Source organism: Montipora foliosa, chromosome 11 (genome assembly GCF_036669935.1).
Source record: "Montipora foliosa isolate CH-2021 chromosome 11, ASM3666993v2, whole genome shotgun sequence".
Taxonomy (NCBI): Eukaryota; Metazoa; Cnidaria; class Anthozoa; order Scleractinia; family Acroporidae; genus Montipora; species Montipora foliosa.
The window spans coordinates 5,906,617-5,914,116 of record NC_090879.1 but is presented as its reverse complement, the minus strand read 5'-3'; the positions used below and the strand labels follow the sequence as shown (position 1 = coordinate 5,914,116).

General features: G+C 40.5%; 1 protein-coding gene across 3 annotated transcripts in view; it reads right to left on the bottom strand.

Annotated features, from left to right (window-relative positions):
- The window catches only part of LOC137976442 (NLR family CARD domain-containing protein 3-like), a 405,642-nt gene that overhangs the window by 365,817 nt on the left and 32,325 nt on the right, over positions 1-7,500 (bottom strand). Inside the window, exon 6 of one of the 3 annotated variants that reach the window (XM_068823793.1) lies at positions 2,971-7,500. This exon is cut by the window's right edge and continues 3,208 nt beyond it. The exons of the other annotated variants lie outside the window; for them this stretch is intronic. The gene's annotated coding sequence lies outside the window, so the exon portion shown is untranslated. Of the gene's footprint in view, positions 1-2,970 lie in introns of those variants that run through there. 3 annotated transcript variants of the gene reach the window in all.

The following is a 7,500-nucleotide window of genomic DNA, read 5'->3' as shown; positions in this document are numbered from 1 at the left end:
CAAGTCGGATGTCGGATTTCACAACTTTGTTGTCGAATTTTCACAACTCGGATGTCGGATTTTTACAACTCGGATGTCGGATTTCACAACTTTGTTGTCGAATTTTCACAACTCGGATGTCGGATTTTCACAACTTTTGTTGTCGAATTTTCAACAACTCGGATGGCACCTACAAGCTTCCGTAAATTATCGTTAATTACTGGGTTGCCAAACCCAGTCGGAATCTCGGTGTCATTTCGTGGGTTTTTTTGTTATTTTCCGTGTCGGGAAAAGTCTTGCCTGTCACTCCCCTGCTAAGTGGTGTCTTTATGCATAGAGCCTTCTGAGCGTATTGTCTTAGGATCGAGAGGGTAGTGGGAAATGCGTAGATTTCTCTGGTGGACACAGTAGAATGATTAACGTAACCGGCAATGGCGTCGAAAGTCATGTAACGCGAATGGCGTTTTAGTGGATTTTTAAGCAAAATATACCCTTATGGAGCTTAATAATGGAAAGTCAATTGGATACTGAACAAGGAAGGCGCTGGAAAAAATATCTGGAATCTTAAAAGCGACGAGTAATGGACTTCGACAACAATCTGTCGCCCGTCAAGCCGTAATCAAAGTGAGATGTAGTTCTAATATTGTACGAGTGTGGTGTTTTGTACAACGCTGAAATCAAATGGAAAATTCTCTAGTAACTTATGGGTTTAACAACACAGAGACTTGGATCTGTACTCAATTCTGCACAGTCTTCTGCTAACAATTGGAAATTTCACAAATTCCTGTTAGTCAAAAATAATTTGTAAGAAAGCTTGTTGCCCATTTTTTCCTTGATAATTCAAATAAAGGGTTTTTCAGTGAAGGGTTTGATGCTAAACACTAGAGGGAAATTTATTTACCGTGTTGCGTTTTTGACACGGAGTGTAATTTGACACGATTGAGTTTCTTGTCTTCACGCACGTATTAAATGAAATAGGAAGGGTTTTTTGCCTCTCATAGCACATATGTTGTTTGTTTCAAAAAGCATTTCGCTGGAAAATGGTGGCTTTTATGAACTCATCATGTGTAATATGCGAGCTTAACTGGATAGTTTTTATGGCAATAGTAAAGCATTTTCGTGTCAAAATATAAGGTAAGCGACTCTTTCTGTTGTGTTAACTTAATTAAATATACCATGGTTGCATTTGTCGTCTGCTGTAAACTTGATTTCCACACTCAAAATTACCTCCAGAACCTACTTTTTGCATAAAATAAGCTTTTAGGATGATTTTCGTTTCTTCTGTGGTGATACTTGACGATTCGGGAACATTTTGTGAAAAAATATTTATAACGGGTCACACGCGCAACTTGCCTAGCCTGCGTAGCAAGCGTTCCTTTTCGACAAAAAGAGCTTCGAAACGATTTTCCGCAAACTGGCCGCGCGGAAGTTGGGGCAAGAGACTGAGGGAACGCTTGCAAGAAGACCCCCTATTTTTGAAAAATCCGTTCGCCCACGAACGGGGGCTTCTGATTGGTGCGACACAGTCACAATGATTGACAGGTGACAAATCCTGGAGCAAAATATTTCTCCTAAGTTCTAGCGTGACAAAAGCAATGGTGGAAGATGTGGAAGGTTTTGAATCGTGTGTCGAAGCTGAGCGAATCGGGTCTCGGGTTTTACATTGAAAAGGAAAAAAGAACTGTCAATGCGCCATCTCTTTAACTGTTTAGATGTAATGGCCGTTTTGCCAACAGTATTCGGAAAAAGCTTAATTTTTCAGATGTTTGTCATGATGTGCGGAGTGCGAAATAAAAGAACTTAAAACGAAGAACCGGCTTCTCGAGTATCATCGTGATTTCACCATTTCAAAGCATAATACGCGATCAAGTCAGTGGTTAAGGTAAATTCTATGGAAATGACAGCCTGTGATTTAAATGAAAATCTGGACTGCTTGGACAATATCCATCAAGGGAAATTCAATATTATTTACGTGTCAGCTGAAGCCGCTATGGCGTTTCCGTAATTCATTAAAAGCAAAAGATTCGATAACAAAACATTGGCAGCGCTTATTGTCGACGAAAAGTTTGGACTGAACTGAGAGGCCTTGTTAGGGGTAAATTCCGACAAGCGACATGGCCTTGAACCGGCGACATGATAGCCACGAACTGGCGACGACCGACAGATTATTACAACGAATTAGCGAAGGCGACACAAATGACCGACAGCGAATTTCAGAATTGTGAATGTTCTGCGGGCTGCAGAACATTTGTGCGTACACAATTCGTCGTAATTACTTAATAATGATCATTGTTAACAATATTGGCCAATTATGGCTAATAAGGGTCCAATAAAGGCGAACAGAAATACATCTCATTTTACTGCTGTTTTGATTGTTCATTTCATGTGATTGACGTATTCAGTGCATCACTCCCTTTGAGGACTTTTCCGCTTTGCGTATCATGTTCTCCCTGCATGACCCACGTGCGCACTCTATCAGTCTGTCAGAGAGATACTTTTTTCTCTATATTGATCGCGTTCATCTCGGTGTTCCAAATCGTAAGCGAGTTATTGAAATACATCACTATCAGAGTCATAAGCGGGTCGTTGGAGTGCCGAACTTGTGCACGGTCAGAGTCACGTGACGGGTCTGTTCAACATCAGAGACCGCGCTATTGTTTAACCCTTTGAAGTCTGCCGAGTTTCATAACCAGTCCCCTCTACTAACTATGACTTTTCACAGACCTTTTGTAAACGCATGCCTTGCGGATAATGAATGGTCGATAATGTCCTTCCTCCTGGGTTGTTATAGATCAGTGTTGAACTCGGAAGAAACATTAGACTCTTGCACTACCAGAATTGTAGAAACGCTACTATAGCTCAATTGCTTTGCCAGATTAGGCCTTTATTCACTTGTAAAAGGTAAAGTAGCTTTATTTAACGTCGGTAGTTCCTTCAGCTACGAGGCTGGTATCAATGGAAGCCGTCGGTGCGCCCTTTACCCCTCCCCCCCCCCTGCCCTCTGTCAGTGCTCCGTTTTACGGGTATTTAAAGCTATATAGCTACACGGATCAGAGGAAAGTCGAAACAGACGTTGAAGTCACCGAGGATCGAACCGGGGAACTGTCGCTCCGAAAGCCGCGCACTGTTGTATAGTTTACTAGATGGAGTTTCACTGACTTCAACAACTATTCCAAGTAGTCTGAGTAGGTATTAAACGTAAAAAAAGGTCTCAAAACCCTGGGCTTAAAAGTACTAGAGATAGAGGCCGTATGTTCCGTTGGCATCGTTCCAGCGAATGGGGATTGTCTAAAATTTATTAATGAAATTCCGACAGGCGACACAAGAATGTTCCGAAATTGCGACATAGCTAGCTGTGAAATTCAGACGGAGCACATGGGCACCCCCCCTAACAGGGCCTCAACTGAAGTGAGCTTTTCGTTCGCTTGCAAAGGATACTTTATTTACGCAGGATGAATTTAATTTAATAAAATGCCTGCGAACTATCAGAATCCACATGTTTCAGGATCAAGGAAATTCGTCGAATTCTCTGCTTACCTTGCCTGATGTAAGCTTGAGTCCCATGTCATGGATTGAGACAAGATGAAGACAACCACGCAGCCTGTTAAATCTTCTCTTAATTATGGTGAGAAGAAAGCGGCTCCTTTGTAAAGTCATTCGATTTTTAAAAGCACTTTTACTTGCTATTTCATCTACGATTTCGTAACGATTTTACCAAAAACGTACTGTGGATTATCAAACTAGCGAGGATGTTTGCCTGTAATTTCCAGGAGATTTAGTACGATCCATTTCGTCAACCACTCTGCACCAACAAAATAGCCAGCAAGTCGCACTGAAATCGTCGTTAGTTTTAAACTTAAACCTCTTGAATGGTTTCATGGTCAGCTTTTCTGGAGATTTGCATTTAACGGCCTTACTTACTACCCATCGAACTCTGTACGAGTTATGTTTCTAAATTTCGTATTTTACGAGCGCACGGATTGCTGACAAGTTCTGAAAATTGGCTGTTGTTTTCGATAACTTCTATTCCAACCGCTATGCAAATATCAGCTAGAATTTTCCCGTAAGTTTTTTTTCGATGGTTTAAACAAATTCACGGAAGAAACATAACCGGTCGTACTCGGCTTAGAAGATGCCGTTACAAATTTAACTTTAAAATCACACTGGCAAATCCTGCGTTGATCGCTCGGTGTTTCCTCGGTGCCTCGGTTTGTGTTGTCGGAAGCCAACTTGTGTTAACATGGTTATCTGTTATTGGCTAATTTGTTAATAAGACGTCAACCAGCGTGTGTCAAGTCAACCATAAAAAGGTGGGCGTTTTTCAAAAATAGGGGGTCTTCTTGCAAGCGTTCCCTCAGTCTCTTGCCCCAACTTTCGCGCGGCCAGCTTTGAGAAAATCGTTTCAAAGCTCTTCTGTCAAACAGGAACGCTTGCTACGCAGGCTACAACTTGCCCGATTATGCATATAACATCCACTTGGCCTTTTGACATCCCATTGAAAAAAACTCGTAAAATATTCGCAGACCGGTCGCTTTCTCTGAAATTTGAAAGGATGATTGCTAACAAATATAGAAAGATTTTCACAATAACTAAAAATTCCTGTGTTAAGCATTAGAATTCGACGAAGAGGTAATGCGACTAAATTTGTCGCGTGCGTTGCTATTTTTATGATTTGACTGTTGTGCAAATTTTGACAGATAATATTAAATTATGAAAAAATATCTAGGTAAAGGTAAAGGTACACCTTTTTTAACGTCGGAAGTTCCTTTACTCTCTAGAGAGTATTCTCCCAGGAAGCCGACGGATAGATCGTTAAAAAAATCGTTATTTTTAGCTGTTATTTGAACATAAAAGATGCAACACTTGACGAGAAATATTTTTGCTAATACTATGTATTTTTCCCGGGAATCGGGTTGAAAATGAGTTAACAAATTTGCATACGTGCGTTGAAATGTGATACACGAGGAGAAAGGAATTTTATTTCTCTGATAAATGGTTTTGTCATTGTAGTGCAAGGTGAAATTTATTTGGGAAGCCAACAATATTCTTTTAACTTCCTGGTTAATCCAATTTTATTGCTGCGACTTGCTAGTGCGAAGATTGTGTACATGAAACTCGCGCTTCTTGCGAATTTTGAGTGTCATGAAATTACATAATTTGCGTGACAATATATCCCTTTTTAATACTCTGACCCAAATAGATTCAGATAGTAACAAACTTCACATTTACTTAACCATTTCTTCTGCTTTTGTGCTTGTCAGCATTGTGATTTGCGGTAATTCGCAAGTCTGTTTTTGTATCTCATAGATGTTTCGATTTTCAATTACACGGCCACTCAACTTCTCGATTGTGTAAATAGTTCACCCTGAAGTCAAAATAGATACGTTTCTCAGGAACCCGACAAAGAAGGCTTCCTGGCCCGACAGTAGAAATCTAAATATTCAGTTAAATATTACAACAAAATTAACTAACGACGGAAGTTTCTTCGCTAAAAAGTACGTTGTGCTACTCTGAAACATTCTTTCCCGTAGTTCATTCAGTTGACACGGGGTGATCACGTGCACCTTTACGGTTGCCTAGCACGTGATCAATTTCTTCCTTTTGACAAAACGTTAGAGCCTGCAAAAATGTTCGTGTTTTTAAGATCTTTCAATGAGAATTCGATTCATTGTTATATATAAACACTATGTTATTTTTTTTCTTCATCTGTCTCTTGGCTTGCCTTTTTCTGGTGCAAACGCAAAGCCAAACAATGTTTTGACCTGGCATCAGATTAGACCGTCACATTATGAAGCGGAAACAACACCTTTAGTCCTTTCTTGTATGAGCAATAAACGTTTGCTTAGTCCAACTGCTAGACATGCTGGAAAACGTCCGTCAGAGCAATTTGCAGTTAGTTTTTTGCAGACTATTTATTTAAAGAAGAAACGAGTGAATTTTACTCAAGAGCGTGTTTTGTTATCTTTAAACTGAATTTATTACGAAAGCTTGAAAGACTAAAAGACCTTAAAATGGGACAGGCCATCACAAAATAATTAAACGTGTGAGCCAAAGGGCCTCTGCTGGCGCGACATGTGGGTGACCCCTCAAATGGTCTTAATGACGCCCCACTTGAAAAAATTAACTGGAACGCTGCAGTTCTTTTTGTAACGCGTACCACAGGCAACCCAGTGTAAGCTTTTTGGAGCTTCTTGTTCCAATAAATTTTTGACTGGGAAAATTGTTTGTTGATCATTTTGTCTTGTTAAATTAATAAATTCATAGTTGTCTTAGAAAGCAAAGTTGTGTTGACATCGACTATCGACCAAAAATTTTGTGCTCCCTGTGACCTTACAATCATGAACATCTTTGAGTGCATCCCTAAGGTATGCTGCACCTTGATCTCCTATCTCGTTATACCAGAGTTTCAGCTGAGTGAGTTTACAATTAACATATTTGAGTGCATCACTCAGGTGTGCTGCTCCTTGATCTCTTATGTTGTTCCTCTTGAGGTTCATCTGAGTGAATTTACAATTAACATCTTTGAGTGCATCACTCAAGTGTGCTGCTCCTTGATCTCCTATCTCCTTATACCGGAGGTTCAGCTGAGTGAGTTTACAATCAACATCTTTGAGTGCATCACTCAGGTGTGCTGCTCCTTAATATGCTATCACGTTATACCGGAGGTCCAGCTGAGTGAGTTTACAATTAACATCTTTGAGTGCATTACTCAGGTGTGCTGCTTCTTGATCTCCTATCTCGTTAAACTTGAGGTCCAGCTGAGTGAGTTTACAATTAACATCTTTGAGTGCATCACTCAGGTGTGCTGCTCCTTAATCTCCTATCTCGTTATACCGGAGGTCCAGCTGAGTGAGTTTACAATTAACATCTTTGAGTGCATCACTCAGGTGTGCTGCTCCTTAATCTCTTATCTCGTTATACCGGAGGTCCAGCTGAGTGAGTTTACAATTAACATCTTTGAGTGCATCACTCAGGTGTGCTGCTTCTTGATCTCCTATCTCGTTAAACTTGAGGTCCAGCTGAGTGAGTTTACAATTAACACCTTTGAGTGCATCACTCAGGTGTGCTGCTCCTTAATCCCCTATCTCGTTATACCGGAGGTCCAGCTGAGTGAGTTTACAATTAACATCTTTGAGTGCATCAATCAGGTGTGCTGCTTCTTAATCTCCTATGTCGTTAAACTTGAGGTCCAGCTGAGTGAGTTTACAATCAACATCTTTGAGTGCATCACTCAGGTGTGCTGCTCCTTAATATCCTATCACGTTACACCGGAGGTCCAGCTGAGTGAGTTTACAATTAACATCTTTGAGTGCATCACTCAGGTGTGCTGCTTCTTGATCTCCTATCTTGTTAAACTTGAGGTCCAGCTGAGTGAGTTTACAATTAACATCTTTGAGTGCATCACTCAGGTGTGCTGCTCCTTGATCTCCTATCTTGTTATCCTCGAGGTTCAGCTGAGTGAGTTTACAATTAACATCTTTGAGTGCATCACTCAGGTGTGCTGCTCCTTAATCCCCTATC